The 24,695-nt window shown below is 42.3% G+C and overlaps 2 pseudogenes; both read right to left on the bottom strand.

Annotated features, from left to right (window-relative positions):
• Positions 1-10,287: 10,287 nt before the first annotated feature.
• Positions 10,288-11,496, bottom strand: LOC119903774 (annotated as a pseudogene).
• LOC119903642 lies at positions 11,437-24,011 on the bottom strand (annotated as a pseudogene).
• Positions 24,012-24,695: the final 684 nt, after the last annotated feature.

Genomic DNA, 24,695 nt, shown 5'->3' on the forward strand with positions numbered 1-24,695 from the left:
AATTTTACTTTATACACGTCAGCCTGTAGATGTCCTCAAATCCATTCCATTTCATTCGGCCAGCTCCTGTAGCCCCCCCTCTCTTTTTTTTTAAATTACAGATCTGCGTGATTCACGTGGGTCCGATTTTCAGGCCGGTAAATCTGGAATTCCGGATTAATCCGGAAAAATCACCATCCATCCATCCATCCATCCACTTGGGCAGCAGTTCCAGCAGGGGACCCCAAACTTCTCTTTCCCGAGCCACATTAACCAGCTCTGACTGGGGGATCCCGAGGCGTCCCCAGGCCAGTGTGGAGATATAATCTTTCCACCTAGTCCTGGGTTTTCCCCGAGGCCTCCTCCCAGCTGGACGTGCCTGGAACACCTCCCTAGGGAGGCATCCAGGAGGTATCCTTACCAGATGCCTAAACGACGTCAACTGGCTCCTTTCAATGCAAAGGAGCAGCGGCACTACTCTGAGCTCCTCACGGATGGCCGAGCTTCTCACCCTATCTCTAAGGGAGACATCAGCCACCTGCCTGAGGAAACCCATTTCGGCCCGGGTTCTTGTTCTTTCGGTCATGACCCAGCCTTCATCACCATAGGTGAGGGTAGGAACTAAAATTGACCGGTAGATCGAGAGCTTTGCCTTACAGCTCAGCTCTCTTTTCGTCACAACGGTGCAGTAAAGAGAGTGTAATACCGCCTCCGCTGCTTCGATTCTCTGGCCAATCTCCTGCTCCAATCTCCCCTCACTTTTTCACAAGACCCCGAGGTACTTGAACTCCTTCACTTGGGGTAAGGATTCATTCCCTACCTGGAGCTGGCACTCCACCGGTTTCCTGCTGAGAACCATGGCCACAGATTTTGAGGTGCTAATCCTCATCCCAACCGCTTCGCACTCTGCTGCGAACCGATCCACCTCCCACACAGTATCTCCTGGGGGACCCGGCCATATGCCTTCTCCAGATCTACAAAGCACATGTAGACTGGGTGGGCATACTCCCAAGCCCACTCCAGGATCCTTGTGAGAGTAAAGAGCTGGTCAGTTGTTCCACGACCGGGAAGAAAACCACATTGTTCCTCTTCGATCTGAGGTTCGACTATCAGCTGAACCCTCTGTTCCAGCACCCTGGAGTAGACTCACTCTCTGGTCCCCCTTTTTGAAAAGGGGAACCACCACCCCAGTCTGCCAGTCCTTGGGCGCTGTACCCGACTTCCATGCAATGTTAAAGAGACGTGTCATCCAAGACAGCCCCTCCACACCCAAAGCTTTTAGCATTTCTGGGCGGATCTCATCAATCGCTGGGGCTTTGCCACTGTGGAGTTGTTTGACTACCTCAGTGACTTCCTCCAGGGAAATTGACGAGAAATCCCCATCAGCCTCCAGCTCTGCCTCTACTAGAGAGGGCATGTCAGTTGGATTTAGGAGTTCCTCAAAGTGTTCCTTTCACTGCCCAATTACCTCCACAGTTGAAGTCAACAGGGTCCCATCCTTACTGTACACAGCTTGGACAGTTCCCCGCTTCCCCCTCCTAAGATGGCGGACAGTTCTCCAGAAGCACTTTGGTGCCGACCAAAAGTCCTTCTCCATGTCTTCTCAGAACTTCTCCCACACCCACTGCTTTGCATCTGCCACAGCAGAGACCGCTGCCCTTCGGGCCTCTCGGTACCTTGCCTCCGGAGTCTCGGAGGACTCCGAGACAACAAATCCCGGAAAGCCTCCTTCTTCAGTCGGGCGGCTTCCCTGACCACCGGTGTCCACCACGGTGTTCGAGGGTTACCGCCCCTTGAGGCACCTAAGACCTTGAGACCACAGCTTCCCACTGCGGCTTCAGCAATAGAGGCTTTGAACATTGCCCTCTCATGTTCAATGTCCCCAACCTCCACAGGGATGCCAGAAAAGCTCCGCCGGAGGTTTGAGTTGAAGATCGCACAGACAGGGGCCTCCTCCAGACGTTCCCAGTTCACCCGCACTACCCGGGTCTGTCCAGAGTCTTCCCCCACCCCCTCACTCTGGGCCTGGCTCCAGATGGGGGCCCCGGGCTTTCTCTGGGCAGGGTCTCTCCTCCTCTTCCTCGTCGTTTCATCAGGTGTCTTTATGAACCATTCTCAGTCTGGCCCCTCACCTGGAACCACTTTGCCTTTGAAGACCTTACCAGGAGCACTAGGCTCCAGACAACACAGCCTCCAGGCTCACCGGGGCATGCAAACCTCTCCACCACGATAAGGTGATGATTCCCAGAGAGGCGGAAAAATCACATCCCTGAGAACGGACAGCATTATAGGATGTGAGATTAAAATAAGATGGCTAGGTTTTAACTCAAACAAGTGTAAACACTGTGCGTTTGAAACAAACTTAAAAAATTACACTACTCATCGTACATATAGATACTTTTTAAACACAATTTCACATTATATGATTACACACAAATAACAGTAAAATATCCTAGGGTTAGTGAACACTATAACCCAGGGGGTTACATATGTATAATAAGGCTTATAAATAAGATAGCTACTTTTTACTTTTACTTGAGTAGATTTTTATAACAGTAAACTTTACTTGTACTTGAGAAAAAAATCATCAGTGTAACTACTTTTACTTAAGTACAATATTTTAGCACTCTTTCCATCTCTGGTCTTATATTCTTACCCACAATTGCGTGTGCAATCACCAATGGTGCATAATGGAAAGGCAGAGAACCAACCCATGTGTAAAAGGGGACCAGATGGGGGGCCTGCAGCTGTGCAGGTACAGACGAGGTCACAACAGCGTCACATGACAGAACAGTAAGTACTGAGTGAGTCAGCGAGAGACATCCTGCAGGTAGAAATGGACGAATGACCACGGGGAAGACCAGGAGGCTGCCGTGCAGACAGGGGAAGCCCTTTGGACTGTTCCCTGTAGTGCACAAACAGGCGCTGTGAACGGCGCCAGGCCGAAGTTTTTTTGTTGGGTATGTTAGTGAGGTAATTTGCTCTGTAGCTTCTGTTTAAGGCCCAATACTTTTGTTCTCATTTTGAATGTTTTTCAACATTCAATTGTGTGGAAAGATTCAGTTGGGTGTTTCTCCCATTTTTTTAAATCTAGACCTGTGAGTGGACCCCACATTTCACTCCCATAAAGGGCAATTGTTTCCAGGACTGACGTGAAAATCTTTAGCCAGATTTTTATTTATTTATTATTTATTGGTTTATCAGTTTTAATATTTATTCTTATTGCATAGAAAGCCCTCCTTGCTTTGTCCCTCAGATCTTTCACAGCCATGTTGAAGTTTCTCATCGTAACCACGTTTAATCCCAGATATGTGTAAGGTTGTGAGTTCTAGAGTTACGCATTGCATCGCCTTCTCTCCACCTGACACTGAGGCCAAAGAGAAGTACATCCAGACTTCGCTGGCAGCTGGGCTTATCCATCCCTCCTCCCCAACCAGAACTTTTTTTTTGTTCTCCCACAGGTCTAACTCACTTCCAGGACATTTATGGGCATCAACCTTCCCTGTTCATTTTGGATTTGCACCTGGTTATGTTACTGACTTGAGCCTTTTTGGCTATTCTCATTCTTATAAACAATTACGAGAAGTAATTTCAGATGTTCGTTCAAAATCCATAATTATTAAATCAACCTTCCTCAAACTGTCAGACTCTGTCTTTCTCCTTCAGTTCCATGGCTTTCCTTCAGGCTTGTGGTTTGCATGGAAAAGTGTCTGTTTCTGCACACTGTAAATAAACCTGACAGGTGACCATAATTGTTTAAAAGCAATAAATGTGGTTTATTTAATTTTTGTTTTGTTTTGTTTCAGATGGCACCAACAGTCACGGTCTGTTCAATAAGGGCACGAGGTGTTTGTAAAGAACGAGGATGAATTCCATTTTTGTAAATGAAAATACAAAAAAAACAAAACAAAGAATGATCTGTACCACAGACAGGTGTCCTTGTGTTTGAGGCTGTTAAAACTCAAAAGATTAACAGTATAGCTTTTTATAATGTTCACATTTTAAAAATTTAAACTATTTACAGTCAATTCTTTATAATTATCAACTAACCCTATATATATATATATATAAATAACATTCATTCACAATGTAGGTTTGGTTTACATTTGAATTACAATACATATCAAGGTCCAGAAATATACAATATTCTTCACTCTGCATTAATCATAGAACCAATCCTTTAAACTACATACAGAAAAATCCTCCATTAATAAATAACGAAAGAAAAGAAATGTCTGTGCATTTGTTTTCCGTGATAATACATCAGATCGTTTTGGCTGGACAGAACAGCTTCTTCAGGTGTTTAGAAATTTCTCTCATTTTTAGTCCATACATGATTGGATTAATGAGAGGATGATACATTACTATTTGTAAAGTCATTATTAAACGTACAGTTATTGGAAAGTCAGATTCCAGTCGAACTGTGATGACATCATATGCACACAAACAGGAGAAGTTGATTAAAACTATCAGATGGGGTAAACAGGTCTGTACAGCTTTTTTCCTGACTTCTCTACTACTTCGATAGGTTATTAAAAATATCCTTGTGTACGTAAAAAGTATGAAAAGAACAGGAAGAAGTGCAACATTTAGCAAAACTACCATATCATATTATTTGCGCTGATCCAGATAAGGTACACAATAGTACAATTACTGCAGAGTATTAGAATATATACTGTCAACATAATCACAAAATAAAGAAATCTGTATTCGTCCACTTGCACATACCCTGCAAGAGTTACATATGTTACATTGAATTCATCCTCCATTAAGCTTATCTGAAGAAATATCACTGTAATTTTAAATTACAGTTACCTTACCTTAAACACATTTAGAGTGTGTTCATCTTCAGAATCACAAAGTGAACAGTTCGATTCAATAAAAAGTATTTTTATCAGATTGGGTCACTCTATGGATCTCATTAAAACTCGTCACCAAGAACTATTAACTTGTAAACAACTTAATTAAACTCAAGAGAACTTGTATGCAGTTTGCTCAGTGGCTGGGAAAACTTAATGTTTCAGGCGACCCAGAGGCCGGGGTAAAAAAATAAAAATATATATATATAAAACTTTGACTGGTCAAAAGTTTGGAGGAGAAAATGTTTTTTTGTTTAAGTATGCACAGGAATCACGCCATGTTGATACCATAGTGCCAGTGGCAAATTATTTTCTACAGCTATGATTGGTACTGATTTATGTTATCCTGCTGTGGTGTTCATGCATCCTTGGTACTTCTTTAAGTTTGAGTGTCTGCTAAGGCTCTAGGTTTTTGACATGTTTATTCAGTCTTTCCAAAAATGTGCTGCAATTAGGCTAGCTAGACAGTTCACTCTTTATACAAGTTCCAGAAACCATAAAATGAACACTGGATGTGTTCAAGTAAGTAGTGGCATATTACAGCAGTAGCCTCATCGCCAGACTGCTGCTGTGTTGGGAATCTAGGCTGGAGGCTGACAGGTAACAAGTCTATTATTGAAGAACAGTTAAGTGAGGGGGGTGCTGACTGGTTGGGGTAAAGGGGTTAGTCCAGGGTTTGTCTTGATAGAGTGAACTGGCAGGAGTGGAAATATGGTTGCGAAAGATCTGAAGACTGAGAATACCAGAGTGAAAAAGGAGGTAGGCTGACAAAACAAGAAGAATAACGGGCATCAAGCAAGTTCACTGGCTGGTACACAACACAATATACAACAATCCAGTGGAGACTGGATATCAGCTCTGGGTCCTAAAAGGAGTTGATTGCGTTGATGCTAAAGAGGTGTGTAGATTGCTTAATGGCCACAAGCTCATTGACATTAAAGGCCGTTTGCAGCAGAATGTCATATTTTACAAATGAAGGTTAACTGCACTCACCTAAAGGATTATTAGGAACACCATGCTAATACTGTGTTTGACCCCCTTTCGCCTTCAGAACTGCCTTAATTCTACGTGGCATTGATTCAACAAGGTGCTGAAAGCATTCTTTAGAAATGTTGGCCCATATTGATGGATAGCATCTTGCAGTTGATGGAGATTTGTGGGACGCACATCCAGGGCACGAAGCTCCCGTTCCACCACATCCCAAAGATGCTCTATTGGGTTGAGATCTGGTGACTGTGGGGGCCATTTTAGTACAGTGAACTCATTGTCATGTTTGAAATAATTGGAGCTTTGTGACATGGTGCATTATCCTGCTGGAAGTAGCCGTCAGAGGATGGGTACATGGTGGCTATAAAGGGATGGACATGGTCAGAAACAATGCTCAGGTAGGCCGTGGCATTTAAACGATGCCCAGTTGGCACTAAGGGGCCTAAAGTGTGCCAAGAAAACATCCCCCACACCATTACACCACCACCAAAGTTGCTCTTCTATCAGCTTGAATAGGTCGGCCCATTCTCCTCTGACCTCTAGCATCAACAAGGCATTTTCGCCCACAGGACTGCCGCATACTGGATGTTTTTCCCTTTTCACACCATTCTTTGTAAACCCTAGAAATGGTTGTGCATGAAAATCCAGTAACTGAGCAGATTGTGAAATACTCAGACCAGCCCGTCTGGCACCAACAACCATGCCACGCTCAAAATTGCTTAAATCACCTTTCTTTCCCATTCTGACATTCAGTTTGGAGTTCAGGAGATTGTCTTGACCAGGACCACACCCCTAAATGCACTGAAGCAACTGCCATGTGATTGGTTGATTAGATTAATGAGAAATTGAACAGGTGTTCCTAATAATCCTTTAGGTGAGTGTATAATATTAGACAAATACCAAGAAGTAAAACACACGATCCAGGCTGAAAGCAACACAGCTGCAGCTGACAAACTGAAATTGCAGATTGTGCAAATGAATAAGTTAACAGGTGAATAATATGGCGTGTATGATCATTTTAGCCTTATTCTTTCATCTGCAGCGGCTGCGTATCTGCATTTCCACATTAAATGCCTCGGGCACTAATTAAGTGGTCATTGGAATTCCTCGTCACTTCAAAAATCAGATTTATTTATTAACATTTATCACTTAGCAGAGCATTCAACATGTTCCAAACATTCTAAATTAACTTCATAAAGCTACAAAACAAAAATCCCTTAACAGGTGGTGAAAGCCTGTAATCTCAACCAAGGCTTCAGTTCTCAACAGTTAAAACTCCCCCACATCACCTGCACCTAAATAGCAAAATGTGGGGCAGTAAATGACTAGTCACTGTAATAAGAAACAAATGCAACATAAATTTATAATAATACATATAAACCTAAATATTTTGGTGATGTAATGGTGTTGCCATTTTCCAAGAGAGCTGATTGGTCAGTATGTGGTACTTTTATAAAGTTGATCTCTTATCTGGAACATAACGTGCTCTGGAGCAGGTTAGCCATTCAGCATAAGTCTCCATGGCGATGTACCTCGATAAGATGTGAACCACCGTTGTGGTGCTGAGAACCAGTTAACCTTGAAGTTACCTCGCTAATGTCGTGTTAATGTTCACAGGATGGACGATGTCTCTTCTGAGACAGCAAAGAGTGGACAGTCAAGAAATGAGGTTTCTTTAGCTAGATTTATTAAGAAATTATATTTACTTAATTATTTAGTTTTTTCAGTCTGTGATTATGGACCCTCGCCAAAACTGCCCGCCAACAATAATATCTGGCCCGCTGCCAGATTATGGTGCTTTGGTGGTGATTGTGGTGTTCAGCTGCTGAAATACAGTCCCTCCAACAGTATTGTAACAGTAAGGCAAATTCCTTTGTTTTTGTTGTTCACTGAAGACATTTGGGTTTAAGATCAAAAGATGAGACAAGAGTTCAGAAAGTCAGCTTGTATTTCCTGCTATTCACATCTAGATGTGTTAAACTCAGGACATACCACCGTTTGTATTAGACCACAGCATTCTGAGGTGAGCAAAAGTAAAGGAACAAATACTCTTAAAGTAAATAACATTTAATATTTGCTTACAATAACTGCCTCCAGCCTGCGACCCATCGACATCACCAAACTGCTGCATTCTTCATTTGTGATGCTATTCCAGCCTTTTACTGCAGCTTCCTTCACTTCTTGTTTGTTTCGGGGTGTTTCTCCCTAAAGTCTCCTCTTAAGGAGGTGAAATGCAGCTCTGTTGGGTTCAGGTCAGCTGATTAACTTGGCCAGTCTAAAACCTTTTTCCCCCTGATGAAGTCCTTTGTTTTGTTGGCAGTGTGCTTTGGCTCATTGTCCTGCTGCATGATAAACTTCCTCCCCATTAGTTTCAATGCGTTTCTCTGTAAACTGGCAGACAAAATGTTTCTGTCCACTTCTGAATTCATTCTGCTGCGACCATCATCAATAAATATTAATGAGCCTGATCCAGAAGCAGCCCTGACATCACCTCCAGCATGCTTCACAGATGAGCTCGTACGCTTCGGATCATCAGCAGTTCCTTTCTTTCTCCACACTTTGGCTTCTCCATCACTTTGCTAGAGATTAATCTTGGTCTCATCAGTCCATCAGATTGTGTTCCAGAACTTTTGCGGCTCATCTCTGTACTTCTTTGCTAATGTCAATCTTCCCTTGCGATTCTTGCTGCTGATGAGTGGTTTGCATCTTGTGGTGTGGCCTCTATGTTTCTGCTCTCTGAGTCTTCATCCAACAGTGGATTGTGATACCTTCACCCTGCACTGTGGAGGTCGTTGCTGATGTTTTGGGGGTTTTCTTCACAGCTCTCAACATATTTCTGTCATCAACTACTGTTTTTTCCTTGGCCGACCTGTTGGACGTCTGTTGCTCAGAACACCAGTAGTTTCTTTTTCAGGACGTTCCAAATTGTTGTGCCCAGTGTTTGTCCAATGGCTCTGCTCGATTTTCCTTCTTTTCTCAGCTTGACAGTGGCTTTCTTTTCTCCCACAGACAGCTCTCTGGTCTTCATGTTTCTTTATCCTCTTTAACAGGAAATGCAGTCTTTATAGGTTTGAACCAAGGAGGAAAACTTAGACTAGTCATGTTTGGACAATCAACCTAAAAGGCAACACTGGGCAACAAGAAACATCTGTCAGTCACATGTTCCAATAGTTTTGCTCACTTGAAAAAGGGGTGTGTTCAAACGAAAGGTGATACGTGAGTTGGTAAACACATCTAGATGTGAATACCAGGAAATGAGAGAGTGCCCTCCCCATGACAGCAACAGTTGCTCACAGAATCACTTCCTGGTCCTTACTTTTAGAGCCCTGCACGGTCAAGTTCCTCCCTACATCTCTGAGTTGATACAGTTTCATACTCCAACCCGTAGTTCGAGGTCATCAGGTCAGAGGTTGTTAGTGGTTCCCTACTCATTTTAAAACCAGAGGGGATCGTTCATTCCACCTAGGCTGTAGAATGCTTTGCCTACCTTTCTATTCTTTCTGAATTCTTTTGATTCTTTTAAAAAGCAACTGAAGATGCTGCTATTCAACCAGCAAATATTTGGTTCACGTGGGTTTAAAAAAAAATGTTTTATGGTTTTTGTTTCTATCTTTTCCATTGTATTTAAATATTTTCTTATACATTGTATTTTACTTTGTTGTATTGTATTACATTTTACTGTGAAGCACTTTGTGATTTTTATCTGTGAAAGGAGCTATACAAAGAAACTTTACTTACTTACTTCCTCTTTAGTAGTTTTGTTAACTGTAATGCTGCATTGGATTTGAACTGAGCTTTTACTTTGAAAAACTGAACGACACTAAAAGAGTCTGTAGCCTGCTTGACACACCTCTGAAAGAGCCGTCAGAAAACGTGATTCCCCTAAATGTCCTCTGCCTGGAGACAGTGGGGAATTGCAAGAGCGTCCGTAGGTTGATGGATGTGGATCAAACATCGAAACACAAACATTGCAGCACATGCCGTAGTCTTTGCATGGTGAAAAAAGTATTTCCTTAATGTGTGAGAGTTGGAAAGCATCTTTGCTCCTTCCTTACTTCCTCCCTTTCTCTCTGTATTTTGTTCTTTTTTTGTCTTTTGATCATTTATTTTTTCTTTCCACGAATATACATTCTGCAGGATTCAAAAAGTACTAGAACTAGTGCTTTTATTGTTTTATTGTTGGTAATAGAGGTTATGTGGTCTGTGTGTGTCCGTCATACTATTGCTGAGCTGCATATTTTAGGGGAGCCAAGAAGAGCTGAAAGAGTTTATGTAAAATAACCATTCCACAGCAACAAGAGTTATTTTAGTTATTTATTTTTACAATAAAATAATAATAAATAGACAAAACTACAACTAGTAGTAACATGTTAACAACATTTTATGGCCATATAAACTAACAATATACTCAACATCTGATATCGAGACAATGATCATGTCGTCATGGGTAACAGGATTCTGTTAAGCTGCAATTAACTAACAACATATTGGAAATTCATAATTCAACTTGTGATTTTAATGAAACCGTTGTAAATTGCGGAAGTGGAAAATGCTGTGCTTCAGTGTTTTAGAAACAGACTTTTACATTCATTGTCTTTCAATGTCCAGAGAAATCACAGCTCTCCTTTTTTATGACACAAAACAGTCAGTGTACCACAGTTATTAGTTTTATAAACATCAGGCCATTTTGCAGAACAACCTCTTCAGGTGTTTATAAATTTCTTTCATTTTTAGTCCATATATGATTGGATTGAAGAGAGGATGATACATTAGTATTTGTAATGTCATTATTAAACGTAAAGTTTTGGGAAATTCAGTTTCCAGTCGCAGTAGAAGTACATCATATGCACTCAAACAGGAAAAGCTGATTAAAACAATCAGGTGGGGTAAACAGGTCTGTGCAGCTTTTCTCCTGACTTCTCTGCAGCTGTGATATGTTATTATAAATATCCTGGTGTATGTAAAAAGTATGAAGAGCACAGGGAGAAGAGACCATTTACAAAAATAATCAAGCCATATATATTCAGCACTCCTGAACTCTCACAGTGAAGTTTATAAACTGTGCTGTTACAAATGATTCCTTTGAAAACAAAGTTACAGAGTTTTTTATTAGCATTTAGTACAACTGGCACCACATCCTGACAAGCCGGCACAAGCCAAGCTAAAACCAAGAAAATAGTGACAGTTGATTTCCTCATGATAGTTTGATATTGCAGAGGTTTACATATAGACACATACCTGTCATAGGCCATGGCTGCCAAGAGATAAAATTCTGAAGTGGCTAGAGCATAATATATATACCACTGAAAGAGACAGGCTGGATATGATATGATCTGTTTTTCAGATAAAAAGTCAATCAAAAGCTTTGGGTAGATAGCAGTGCTGAAAAGAAGAGAGTTCAGTAACAAGCTGCAATGAAAATGTACATCGGCTCATGGAGGGATTCATGAATCACAATGATGCACACAATAGAAGAATTACTGCAAATTATTAGAACATATGCTGTAAACATGATCACAAAATAAAGATATTTATATTTCTGCACTTCCACATACCCATCAAGAGTTATGTATGTTGCATTTAAACTATTATCCATTCTGGCTGTATAAAAGAAATTGTTAATGAATAAATCTGGTACATTCCTTGAAGTCTCATATAACCTGCATCACATTGTCTTATTCAGTCATAGTTACCTGATCTTGCGGTTTGGTAAAGACAAAAATTGGACAGTGATCTGCTCCAGTCTGTGGGATGTTTTTATCAGACTTCTTTGCCCTCCATGGATCTGAAATCTCCAAAGGAAGAGCTAATGTGAACTCCTCCATTAAACTGTAGAGGCCTGAACGCAGAGATGATGTAGGACTTTGGTTGCTGGGGTGTGTCTCTAGCAAATCTTTCTGTGCCTCCCCTGGAGGCCGGAAACGAGAGCGGAGACACTTTGGAGACTTGAGGAGGCCTGTGACAAGACTGGAAACCAAGACTAGAGTCTGATGGCTGGACTGGAGACCAGTGACAGGCGCTTCAGCTCTGGGCGGGGGGGAGCCACCGCTGTAAAGGGTTGCGCTGGGTTTAGAAGACAAATTGTCATTGAGATACAGCATGCCACATAATAATCGTTTTATCTTGATGAACTTGGCCAATATCGCCACAATTTGATTAATTGCACAGCCCTAGTGATGAGGAGCTGTGCAGGGGAGACAGAGAGGTTGGAGTAATGACAACCATGCCTCCTCTTATGGCCTACATGGGAGACAGTGATAATAGCCAGGCGAGTGCCCTTAAAAAGGTGAATGCTGAATGTTGGGGTGGCTAGCCTAGATCAATCCAACAGACAGTTCCAAAACAAATGAAATATCAAACTAAAATACAGGCATGGACTCACATTCCATCAACAAACGAAAAACAATAATCCTTGTAGCTCAAGCTGGTGAGAAAACGAAACCCAAACTCCACAGAAAACTAGCATACAGGCAGGGATTACAGACAAATGCACACCACATGAACAACAATGACCTGGCAATGTACACTTTATTAGGTACCCTGCTCAATTGCTTGTTAACACAAATCAGCCAATCACATGGCAGCAACTCAATGCATTAAGGTATGTAGACGTGGTCAAGACAAGTTGCTGAAGTACAAACCGAGCATCAGAAAGGCGAAGAAAGGGAAATTAAGTGACTTTGAACATAGCATGGTTGTTGGTGGCAGACAGGCTGGTCTGAGTTTTTCAGAAACTGATGATCTACTGGGATTTTCACACTTTAGCCATCTCTAGGGTTCACAAAGAATTATCTGAAAAAGAAAATATCCAGTGAGCAGCAGTTACAACCATGCATCTCTGAATGCACAACACGTCGAACCTTTAAGCAGATGGGCTACAGCAGCAGAAGACCAAACCGGGTGGCACTCCTGTCCGCTAAGAACAGGAAACTGAGGCTACAATTCACACAGGCTCACCAAAATTGGCCAATAGAAGACTGGAAAAACTTTCAGCTACGACATTCAGATGGTAGGGTCAGAATGTGACGTTAGATGTTTTTGACATGAAAGCATGGATACATCCTGCCTGTATCAACGGTTTAGGCTGGTGGTGGAGGGGTAATTGTGTTCAAACAAAGGGAGTATTTATTGAAAGTTAAGCCTAACTGTGGGCTTGGGGTTGAAGGTGATTATGATGGGCCAGAGAGGTGGGTCCAGGTTCCAGTGCTCTGGGTATCACTGGGCTGGCTGAGTCTGGGCTCAGGCTGTGGAGCAGATGCGCTGATTAGTGAGGTGAGCCCCAAAGTGCAGGCAGGAGCACAAGCGACCAAGCCCACCGGTGGCATCCAGAGCATGAGGGGAGAGCAGAACACAGAGACAGACACCAAACAAAACGAAGTACTCAGCAGGCACACCAAAAGGGCAAATGAAAGCACAAAAAAGTGTTCTGCACATCAGGGTCACGGCACTTGACCATTAGCTTGGGGGTTGAATCCTGAGGTGGCTCCAATAGCACGGCAGAAAGACTTCCAAGATGTCGCCGTCTATAGCTGCCTCGGAGTTAGGTGTACTTTGTTTTGTTTTGTTTTTGTGTGTTCAGTTTTCGTCTGTGATTCACGGAGCTCATTCACCAGACAAAAGCTCATGAACAGCAACTCCAGCGAATTTCCCACTTTTCTCGCGTCATTAATGGAATTATTGGACATTGGAAGGGCTCTCTCATTGTTGTTCGTAAGAGACGGAAACAAGCCAGGTCGCTCGTGCGCCTCCGCTGGCGGGGACTCTGCTCACCCCTATCGGCAATATTTCTCTCCAACGTGCGCTCACTGTGCAACAAACTGGACAAACTCAGCTTCTGGTGGGGAAAAACAGAGACTTTTATTCATTTTCTTTTCTGTGCTTCACAGAGACGTGGCTGTGTGGATCCATACCGGACTCCATGCTGCAGCTAGCTGGCTTCCAACTCCACAGAGCGGATCGTGACACAGAACTCTGGCAAAACAAAAAGGTGGAGGTATCCGTTTTTATATTAACAATGGCTGATGTACAGACAGTGATTCAGCAGCACTGTTCTCCTAATATAGAATTTTTAATCAAACTATAAGCCGTTTTACTCCCCCATGAGTTTGCTTCATTCATTCTGGTTGTTGTTTATATTCTGGCGCAGGCCAACGTGCACGACGCACAGTTCATGCTGGCTGACCAGATATTGTGTGTGGAGCAGACAAACCAGGACTCCCTTCTTAAGTGCTCTTCAGTGCTGCTGTTTTTATCTTATTTTACCAATAAGGTGGTGTCAATCAGAGCCTCTATTACCCCCGCGGCCTCTTACTCAGAGGTTCCTCACCAGCAACAAGAGAGTTTTAACCAGTTTCATCCCATCGACTTGTCTGAGCTTTTAAAAACAGTATCACAAATGAGAGTGTCCTCCAGCCCACTTGATGTAATACCTACAAAGTTTTTACTGAAAGTAATAGATTCTGTTGGGCCCCATTTGATCTTGGTTTTCAACAGCTCCCTATCTACTGGTTGTGTCCCTGATTATTTTAAAACGGCTTGCGTGAACCCACTTTTTAAAAACCTGGTTTAGATTCCACATCATAATTTAGACCCATTTCAAAACTGCCTTTTATAGCAAAACGTTTAGAAAGAATTGTGTCCAAACAGCTGCTCACTGTACTGGAAAATAACAAAATATTTGAAAAGTTTCAGTCTGGTTTCAGGAAGTACCACAGCACTGAGACTGCCCTGCTTAAAGTCACCAATGACCTTTTAATGTCTGCTGATGAAGGCCTGTGCTCAGTCCTGGTACTCCTGGACCTTAGCGCTGCTTTTGACACCATTGATCACAACATCATGTTAGACAGACTGAGGCACTGGGTGGGGATCTCTGGTACTGCCCTAGAATGGTTTTCATCCTACCTGTCAAATAGGAAGTTTTGTTTGTAGGAAGTTGCCTGTAAACAACTATGTCTCTTCGTTCTGTCCAGTTAAATATGGTGTGCCTCAGGGGTCGGCCTTAGGACCCATTTTGTTTTCCTTGTATCTGCTTCCCCTTGGACATTTTATCCATAAACATGGCATTTCTTTTCATATTTATGCTGATGACACACAAATATACTTGCCTGTCAGATCCACAGACCCTGGAATGCTGAGTTCACTTAACAACTGCCTTTGTGAAGTTAAAAAATGGATGTCAAATAATTTCCTCCAGCTGAACTCAGACAAAACAGAAATCCTGCAGATGGCAAATCAAATACTGCCATCTGCTGGTTCCCTAGTAAATCACATTAAGCCTGTGGCAAAGAACCTTGGTGTTTGGTTTGATAGGAATTTAAATTTCGAGCAGCTTGTTCAATCATGTTTTTATCAACTTAGAAATATAGCTAAAATTCGATCTATGTTAACTTTTAAGGACACGAGACCATTTTACACGCCTTCATCTCATCACACCTGGATTATTGCAACAGCCTTTTCACTCGTTTATCCCAAAAATCTATTCTCAGCCATCTCAGCTGCCAGGGTTAAGAGGGTGGTGTGGGGACAGAGAGGACCCAAACGCAGCACTCTGAGCGAAGGAGGTTTATTTAGGGAAAAGGGGGGTTGAGGTACTGGAGTGGAGGGAGAGGAGGTTCCCGGGGAAACACTGGCACAGGGAAATCAACGGGACGGAAGCCAGGGAGCTGGGGAACACTGGGGCCGAGGAAGGGAGGATGCAAGGGAGAACTGGGAGGACGCCGTGGGGGAAGCCTGAAGAGGAGAGGTCCGGAGGACGAGCCCAGCCGACTGAATGGAGAACGAGGCTGAGTGAAGTGGGTATGGAGCAACAGCGACCAAGCAAGAGTGGTGTGGAGAACCGGGGTTGAAATACAGACAGGCATGAGGCTGACGAGGTGGCTGATGAGGTGCAGGTGCGGGTCGTTGGCTGGGCTCAGGAGCAGAGGGAGAGAGAGAGAAAGCACACAGGGGAGAAACACAGGGAGGCAGGCAGGGAACAGAAAACCAAGGAAAAAGCAGAATAACTGATAAAAAGGAGAAAAAAAACCCAGGACACTCACCGTCAGCCAGGCTGCCACCACAACAGCCAGGCTTTTAACCAGAACAAAGAAATATGACCACATTACTCCTATTTTAGCTTCATTACACTGGCTCCCAGTATGTTTTAGAATTGACTTTAAAATTCTATTGATCACTTTTAAAGCTCTTCATGGCCTCTCGCCTTGTTATATTTCTGACCTTTTAGTCCCATACGCACCAGCACGTACCTTGAGATCCTCGGGCAGAGGTCTGTGTCTGTTCCAGAGTCTCGACTGAAAACTAAAGGGGACAGAGCGTTTGCTGTCAGGGCCCGAGGCTCTGGAACAGCCTGCCCGAGAAATCAGGTCGGCTGAGTCAGTGAACTCTTTTAAGTCCCTTCTTAAAACTACTTTTATAGGAGAGCTTTTCCCGATCTTATTTGACATCATTTATTTTATATTATCTTAAATGTGTATTTTAGTCTTTTCAATGTTTTCATGCTTTTATCTTGTATTGTTTTTGTATTATTGTCTTTTGGGTATTATTGTCTTTACACTCATTAAAGCACTTTGTAACTTGTTTTTGAAAAGCGCTCTACAAATAAAGATTTTTATTATGTTCTTGGTGACTTTAACAAAGGAAACCTCAGCCAAGAACTCCAAAGACAGTTTATAAAGTGTCCAACCACAGAGGGGAACACTTTAGATCACTGTTACACGAGCCGTTACACTGGGACACTCTGATCATGTCATGGTCCACCTGATTCCTGCTTACAGACAGAAATTAAAACTCTGTAAAGTGATTACTTCAAAGAAATGGACCAGAGAAGCTGCAGAGGATCTTCAGGAATGCTTGGACTGCACTGACTGATGTTTTCAGGACTGCTACCAACAATCTGGAGGAGTATACAGAGGCTGTGACGTCCTACATCAGCCTCTGTGAGGACAGCTGCATTCCAACACGCACCAGGGTGAGTTATAACAATGACGAACCCTGGTTTACAGCTAAGCTCAGACAGCTGAGGTTGGAAAAGGAGGAGGCGTTTAGGAGTGGAGACCGGGCCGGGTTTAAGGAGTAAAAGTACAGGTTTAGCAAGGCGGTGTGTGATGCTAAACAGCTGTATGCAGAGTGACTACAACACCAGTTCTCAAGGAATGACTGTGACACAAAGGTAGCGATAACTGGCACACAAGCACACAGTGCAAACAAAAACAGCAAATCGCTACACTTGACCAAAGGATCCCACTGTTGCCACTGCCGATTACTGTCTCTGCCAACAGCCACACACTCGCCGCAGACTCCAAACACTCGGTAACACTGTCTCTTTTGTTGTAGACCACCATACTCTCCCCCCCAGCAGCTTCCTTCACCAGCCCTTATACTCTCCACAGATTAGGAGATTGGTATCAGCCGCGCTCCTCAGGTTGCTGGCTGCAGCATTGGGGTCGGGGCAAGGTCCTGCTGGTGGCAGAGAGGGAAAACACACAAGCACAACATCCCAAATACACATAAACAGCCCATGGGTCGTGACAACCAGCTACAAACATAAATCCCCCCCACTCCATGAACAACCCACGCCTTACCAACGAGTTGAACCAGTTTTACTGTCACTTTGAAAGACAATGGGACAGACCTGACACCATCCCCACACCACTGATCGGCTACATCCACCATCTCATCCCCCACCTCCTCCCCCTCTCTTACCGTCCTAGAGAGGGACGTCAACAGACTGTTTAGGAGGCAGAAACTCCGCAAAGCATCCACCCTGAAGCGCTGTGCTGATCAGCTGTCTCCGGTGTTCACAGACATTTTTAAAACTCACTGGAGACATGCCATGTGCCAGCCTGCTTCAAAGCCTCCACCATCATCCCTGTCCCCAAGAAACCAAGGACCACTGGACTAAATGACTACAGACCTGTCGCCCTGACCTCTGTAGTAATGAAATCTTTTGAATGCCTTGTGTTGTCCCACCTAAAATCAATCACAGACCCCTCCTGGACCCCCTGCAGTTCGCCTACAGAGCCAACAGGTCTGTAGATGATGCAGTAAACACGGCCCTTCACTACATCCTCCAGCACCCGGACTCCCCAGGAACCTACGCCAGGATCCTGTTTGTGGACTTCAGCTCTGCTTTCAACACCACCATCCCGGCCCTGCTGCAGGACAAGCTCTTCCAGCTGAACGTGCCTGACTCCTCCTGCAGGTGGACCACAGACTTCCTGACGGACAGGAAGTAGCATGTCTCTGACTCCACACACTAAAAACTCCTGGGTTAGTTGTGTTGGGTTAAAATTAAAGAAGAGTTATTTATTTTTCTATTTTTTTATAAGTTTAATTTAATGCAATAAAAATGTAAAAGTGCTTGAAATGTGTAATATTGTCACAGTCACCCCTAATCACTTCCTTTGTTCTGTTTTCCAGCCACTTATCTGTTTCCATGTTTTCTGTCATTTAGTTCATCTGCATCACCTGTGTTTAGTTAATTACCATCATCATCATCTGTTCCACCTGTGTTCTGTAAATCAGTGTTCATCTGTGTTAGTATTAAGTTCCTTCATGCAGTCAGTCTTTGGCTGTTCTAGTTTGTGGTCAACTCCTGGGTTAAAAAGGAACCAACTCATTTCTGGGTTATTTCTACCCAGATAGTGGGGTTGTTCTTTTGACCCAGAAGTTGGATTATATTAACTACAATGTTGTTTTTTTTAACCCAACATTTGAGTCAGGTATTTAACCCAGAAGTTGAGTCGAAAAGAATAACACAATTTTCTGGGTTGAAATAACCCAGAAAATTAGCCTCAGGGGTCCAGTGAACCAGCCTAGTAGTGGAGCTAACTGCAGTTAATGTGCAGCAATGTGGCTATATATATATATATATATATATATATATATATATATATATATATAATTAGCAATTCCTAAGAATCTCTGAAGCTGCTTCCTATTGTCTGACTTGGGCCAGTCTAAGACCACTCTCACCTTCTCAGGAGCCATTCTGACCCCTGGCAATGATGGGACCGAGAAAGGTGACAGTGGAGGTGTGGAACTCACACTTTTCTGCCTTGATGAATAGACTGTTCTCCAGGAGCCAATGGAGGACTTGGTGAACATGCTGGATGTGTTCTGCTGAACTATGGGGGAAAAATAAGGATATCGTCAAGGTGTAGACAAACACGAATCTGCCCAGCATATTTCTAAGTACATCGTTTACCAAATACTGAAACACTGCAGGAGCATTGGTAAGGCTAAACAACATTAAATATACTCAAAAATACTCACAGTACCCAAGGGGGTGTTAAAGGCCATCTTCCATTCATCCCCCTCATGGATCCGGACTAAGTGGTAGGCATGGCAGCGATCCCTGCAGAGAAGTGGGTATTTGTTTTTAATAGTAATGTCCATTCAAACTTCTGAAATCAATGCAAGGGCAGAGGGTCGCATCCTTCTTTCCCACGAAGAAGAACCTGGCTCCAAGAGGGGATGATGAAGGGCGGATAATCCCTGCCGCCAGCGAGTTGTTAATATATTCTGACTGCTCTGGCCTGGAGATGCTATACAGGCTGCTGCTGGAGTAGTCGTACAGTCGGTGTGGGGGCAGTGAGAGAATAACAACAATAATAATAATAATAATACTTATTTGTAGAGCACTTTTCAAAAACAAGTTACAAAGTGCTTTAACAAGTGTAAAGACAATAATACCCAAGAGACAATAATACAAAAACAATACAAGATAAAAGCATGAAAACGGACTAAATACAGATAAATATAAACCACACCACCTTATTGGTAAAATAAGATAAAAACAATTCACAGTCATCATTACTTCCAGCTGAGGCACAAGGAGGGTTGGGTTTACCAGCTGATCCACAGTCTTAAACAGAAACCTGGGATTGTGTTTATGTGTAGTAATGAGTTCAGAAAAATAGTGTGTTCTCGCATCCTTAACCATTTATTGTAGTTAATTAATAAATCCTTCAGACTGAGGTAATGGACTTGGAGATTGGATTTTTTCCATCTGCGCTCTGCTTTCCTGCATTCCCTTTTGAGGCTGCGAATGCTGTCATTTATCCAGGGTTGCTTACTAACTTTAGACGTAGGCCTAACCTTTAGAGGAGCAGTAATATTTAGTGACGACAAGCAGATATGATTGAAGTGATCAACCAGATTGTTGGTGTTGGAATCAGACAGGTGTTGGCTTTGGCTCTGAAAGAATGCGCAAAACTGCGCTTGGTGAGGCGGCATGAGTAACAGGCGAATCGCAGCTAAAAACAATACATCTGTGGTCAGATATGGTCATGTCCACTAATTCCACAGAGGAAATGCTGACACCCAGGGTAAAAACCAAGTCCAGTGTATGACCACGGTTATGTGTTTGCCCTTTGACATGTTGTTTGAAGTTAAAAGAAGTGGCCATATTAAAAAAGTCAGTTGCATTAACATTGGTGGGGTCATCAACATGAATATTAAAATCGCCACAAAGAACAATTCTGTCATAATTTAAAACCAGAGTAGATAAAAATTTCTGATAAAAATCCTCCAGGCGGTTTTGGGGGGCGATAAATTATAACAAATATGATAGGTTGCAGCCCTCCAACTTGAAGAGTGAGAACTTCAAAGGAGTTAAATTCATCACAGCATAGTTGATGACATTTTAAATTTTCCCTATACACGCTCACTAGCCCACCACCACAACCACTGACCCTCGGTTGACTCAAACAATCATATTGAGGCGGACACAGTTCAGCTAGCTATAGTCATTCATCTGCAACCAGGATTCAGTTAAAAACATAAAATCTTACTTGAAAGTGATCTCACATTGAAGAGAGCCATTTTAAATGAGTTTGTTCTGAGTGCTGGAGTTGGTGCAGTTGTCCTAATGTCCTAATGTTAACAGAACACCTCTGAAATCTCATGCACTGCAGAGATAAGTGTCAGTTCCGGCAGGACAGGTTCGGGCTTCTGGCGGATAACAAAAAGGAGGCAGAGCAGATCATGGGCAACTGACAAGACAGGTGGGGCTCCAATTAGTTATCTTAGCCGCAGACCAGTCTATGTTTGGATTCTGTTCAGTTAGCCAGGAGTGCCCCAAAGCCAGAGGTATATAAGGTGAGTCAATAACGAAAAAGGAGATCTGTTTTAAGTAGTTACCTGACAGCTGGATGGGGCAGGTGCGGGTGGTAACTTGAGACAGCAGTCCCCCATCGAGTGTGCTAGCCTCCAGCAGCTCTGTGGGTAATCCCAGCTGTGCAACTAGCGTGGTACAAAACTCTCGACCGCTCAAGAGTTAAAGAGCGCTGGCAGCTCAAGCTTATGGTCCTTCCCGCAGATGGTGGCGTGTAATTGGGTTTGTGGACAAGAAGACCGAGGTATGGTTGCTCGGCTTGCTAGGATGCTTCCCCTTGCTAGGAAGCTCTCTGGTTTAATGGTTAGCTAGGGCACGTGGCGAGGTAGTGACCGGGCTGACTGCAGTGGAAGCAGCTTTTGTTGCGCTACAGCATTCCTGTGACTCTGCGCCGAGCTGGTTCCGGCCTAGTTTATTACTCAAAGGTTCTACCTTTGAGTAATTCTCTCGCTGAACAAACTCCTGCGGATGGCTCTAGTAAGGACGGGATCTCACAGCCAGGGTCACGCCGCTTCTCCCTTCAGCGCTCACGGCAGTGATTATTTATACGAATAGTAAAAGAATCCATTCAGGATCATAAGCGACCAAGCCCCCCAGTGGCATCCAGAGCATGAAGGGAGAGTAGAACACAAAGTAAAGTGTCTTTCTTTGGAGATTTGAATGAGATCCATGGAGGGTGAAGCAGTCTGATAAAAACATCACATAGGCCGTAGCAGATCACTTTCCAATATCTGTGTTTGCCAAACAACATGGTCAGGTACCTATGACTGAAAAAGTATTATTTCTATACGTGTTGCATGTTTAAATTGCACCAAACGCGACACTGCACTCCCTTGTGTCGGCAGCAACAAACCCGCTATGTTTGAAGTTCATTGGATGAGCGGCTCCTGAGAAAATCAAAATACAAACAGACAGAGACACAAACACAGATGTCCTTCTTTATTACAGAGATTAGAGAGATGATTAATATTGGGGATGCGTGAGTACACCAAAGTCTGTATCTGTATCTGTTTTTATCCATACTTTGGATTGGTGTTGCTTAAACCGGATGTGGGCGGGACAAAGCAAAGTTATTTAAGCCTGAAATTGATATGGGTTGATAAGTTCAAGTTACTATATTTATTAGAAAATTATTTATATAATGTCTTACTACAATTGTAAGAAACATTTTTTAACAAAGGTTCAAATATTTATTAGAAAACCTATGTTGGTATATTTGACTCGAATTACATTTATTCATTAAGCTGATGCTTTTATTCTAAGCGACTTACAAATTTCAGAGGTCGCACACCTCTGGAGCAACTAGTGTCTTCCTCAGAGACACACTGATGGATGTGTCGAAGTAGGGGAATTGACAAGTGTCTTATCCACTGCTCCATCACCACCAAATTACCTGTACCTGTCATTTCAACTGAACACTCGCTCACCCCTAATAAATATGTTTTTTTTAGGTATCCATGTTGAAACCAAATTTTGTTCATCATTGGTTACTGGGATTTTTGTTATTTTGTTCTGATTATAACCTTCACTGTTACAACCTTCCTTTTTTGTTAATTTCTCTCACTTCCACAAACATACAGTCAGGGACACTTAACAGACCATCATCATCATCATCATCATGAGGAGGAAGAGGAGGAGGAGGAGGAGTAATAATCATATATACACCATTACCATACCACTGGTACTTCTGGGAACTGATCCTTAGAAACGGATTGTCCCAAATGAATGAAGAAATAATACAAAATAAAATAAAATATAAAAATGTGAGTAAAATAAGACATTTTAATGACAAGACAAGGCAAGCACATATCAACAACAAGGCAATTCAAATATTTTCAAATTTTAATCTAATAAGTGTAGTTCTATTAAGAGTAACAATAAAGCTGTTTCTGTTGTGTTTGCACAATCACCCTGATGAAGGCCACAAGCAAAAATTCACAAAAACAATAAAGTTCTTTATTTAGTGTTGATGGAGTTCAATGTTTTTGAAAAACTGTAGCCTCTTCAGTCACAATGAAGCTGATGATTTTTTTTACTGTGCATTAGTGTTTCAAAAACAAATCTTTCGGTTAACTACCCTTCAGAATAATCCTCTTGGTTATTATGACAGGAGAAATGATTGTACATTAGTTATCTTTGTCAATATATTAGTTCACTTTGTGTTGACAGAACAACCTCTGGATTTGTTTAGAAATCTCTTTCATTTTAAGTCCATAAATGATTGGATTAAAAAGAGGATGATACAAAATCACTTGTAAAGTCATTACAAAACGTGCAGTTTTAGGAAAATCAGATTCCAGTTTAACGATAATGACATCATATGTAACAAACAAGAAAAGTTGATCAGAACCAACAGGTGGGGTAAGCAGGTCTGTGCAGCTTTTATCCTGACCTCTCTACAACTTTGGTAGGTTATTATAAATATCCTTGTGTATGTAAAAAGTATGAAAAGCACAGGGAAAAGTGTATCATTTAACAAAACAATCACACCATACACAGATAGTGCAACTGAACTCACACAGTGGAGTTTGTAGGCTGTATTGTTGCAAAAGATTCCTTTCAAAGTAAAGCTACAGAGTTTAGCATTTGCACTAAGGGCTACTGGCACTGCAATCTGACAGGCAGGCAGAAGCCAGGCAAAAATGAGAATATTCTGACAGTTGTTTTTGTCATGATGGTTGGATATTGCAGAGGTTTACATATAGACACATACCGGTCATAGGCCATGGCTGCCAACAGTAAGAATTCTGAACCGTTTAAAGAGTAATACAGAAAACTCTGTAACAGACAGGCTGAATATGAAATGATCTGTTTTTCAGATAAAAAGTCAATCAAAAGCTTTGGGTAGATAGCAGTGCTGAAAAGAAGAGAGTTCAGTAACAAAGCTGCAATGAAAATGTACATCGGCTCATGGAGGTTTCGGTGAATCCAGATGAGGCACACAATGGTTAAATTGCAGCAGAGTATAGAATATATACTATGAACATAATGACAAAATAAAGAAATCTGTATTTGTGAACCTCCACATGCCCATCAAGGGTTATAAATGTTTCATTTAATTCTTCATCCATTCAGATTCTCAAAAAACAAATGTAAATGAAACAAAAAGACTACTAACATTAACTGGCATTAATGAATATTAACAAATGAACAATTGGAAACAAGAGTCTCACCTTGATCATTATCATACCTGATCATACCTGCACTTGGTGTGTCTGACTTTCAGAATTCAGAAAATAAACTGTTCAGCTCTGTGGATTGTTTTTATCAGATTTCTCTTCCCTCTGTGGATCTCATTAAACTCTCCTCAACAACTAACTTCTAACTAACTTCATCAAGCTCTGGAGGCCTGTCGGCAGGAGCGCCAACTGGGGAAATGGGGGTATTTGATGTTTCTGAGGACCCAAAGTTGGATTGACACCTTTTTGACATTCCCGGGATTATATGTTAGTTCACAACTCTAAATAATCTGTTCCCATGGAGGTCACAATTTTTATCAGTATATTTTTTCTGTACACCTTTAATGAACAGCAACACCAACTTTATGGCCATTATTCACTCAGGATAGAGGATGAATGCTACTGACTTTGTGATTTTCTGACTGTTCACGTAGTGCCACCATGAGGTATTTATTATTGTATACATTTGTATAGAAATATCTCAACTATTCAATAGGCTGCTATAAAAAAAGTTTCAGACTTCAATCACTTCCACATGTAAAACTACAATAACTTTTATCTTTCTGGTGGCAAAGT

This window comes from Micropterus salmoides, unplaced genomic scaffold (assembly GCF_014851395.1).
Source record: "Micropterus salmoides isolate LMB-PRFRI ecotype aquatic unplaced genomic scaffold, ASM1485139v1 Ms_hic_scaffold_15, whole genome shotgun sequence".
Lineage (NCBI taxonomy): Eukaryota > Metazoa > Chordata > Actinopteri > Centrarchiformes > Centrarchidae > Micropterus > Micropterus salmoides.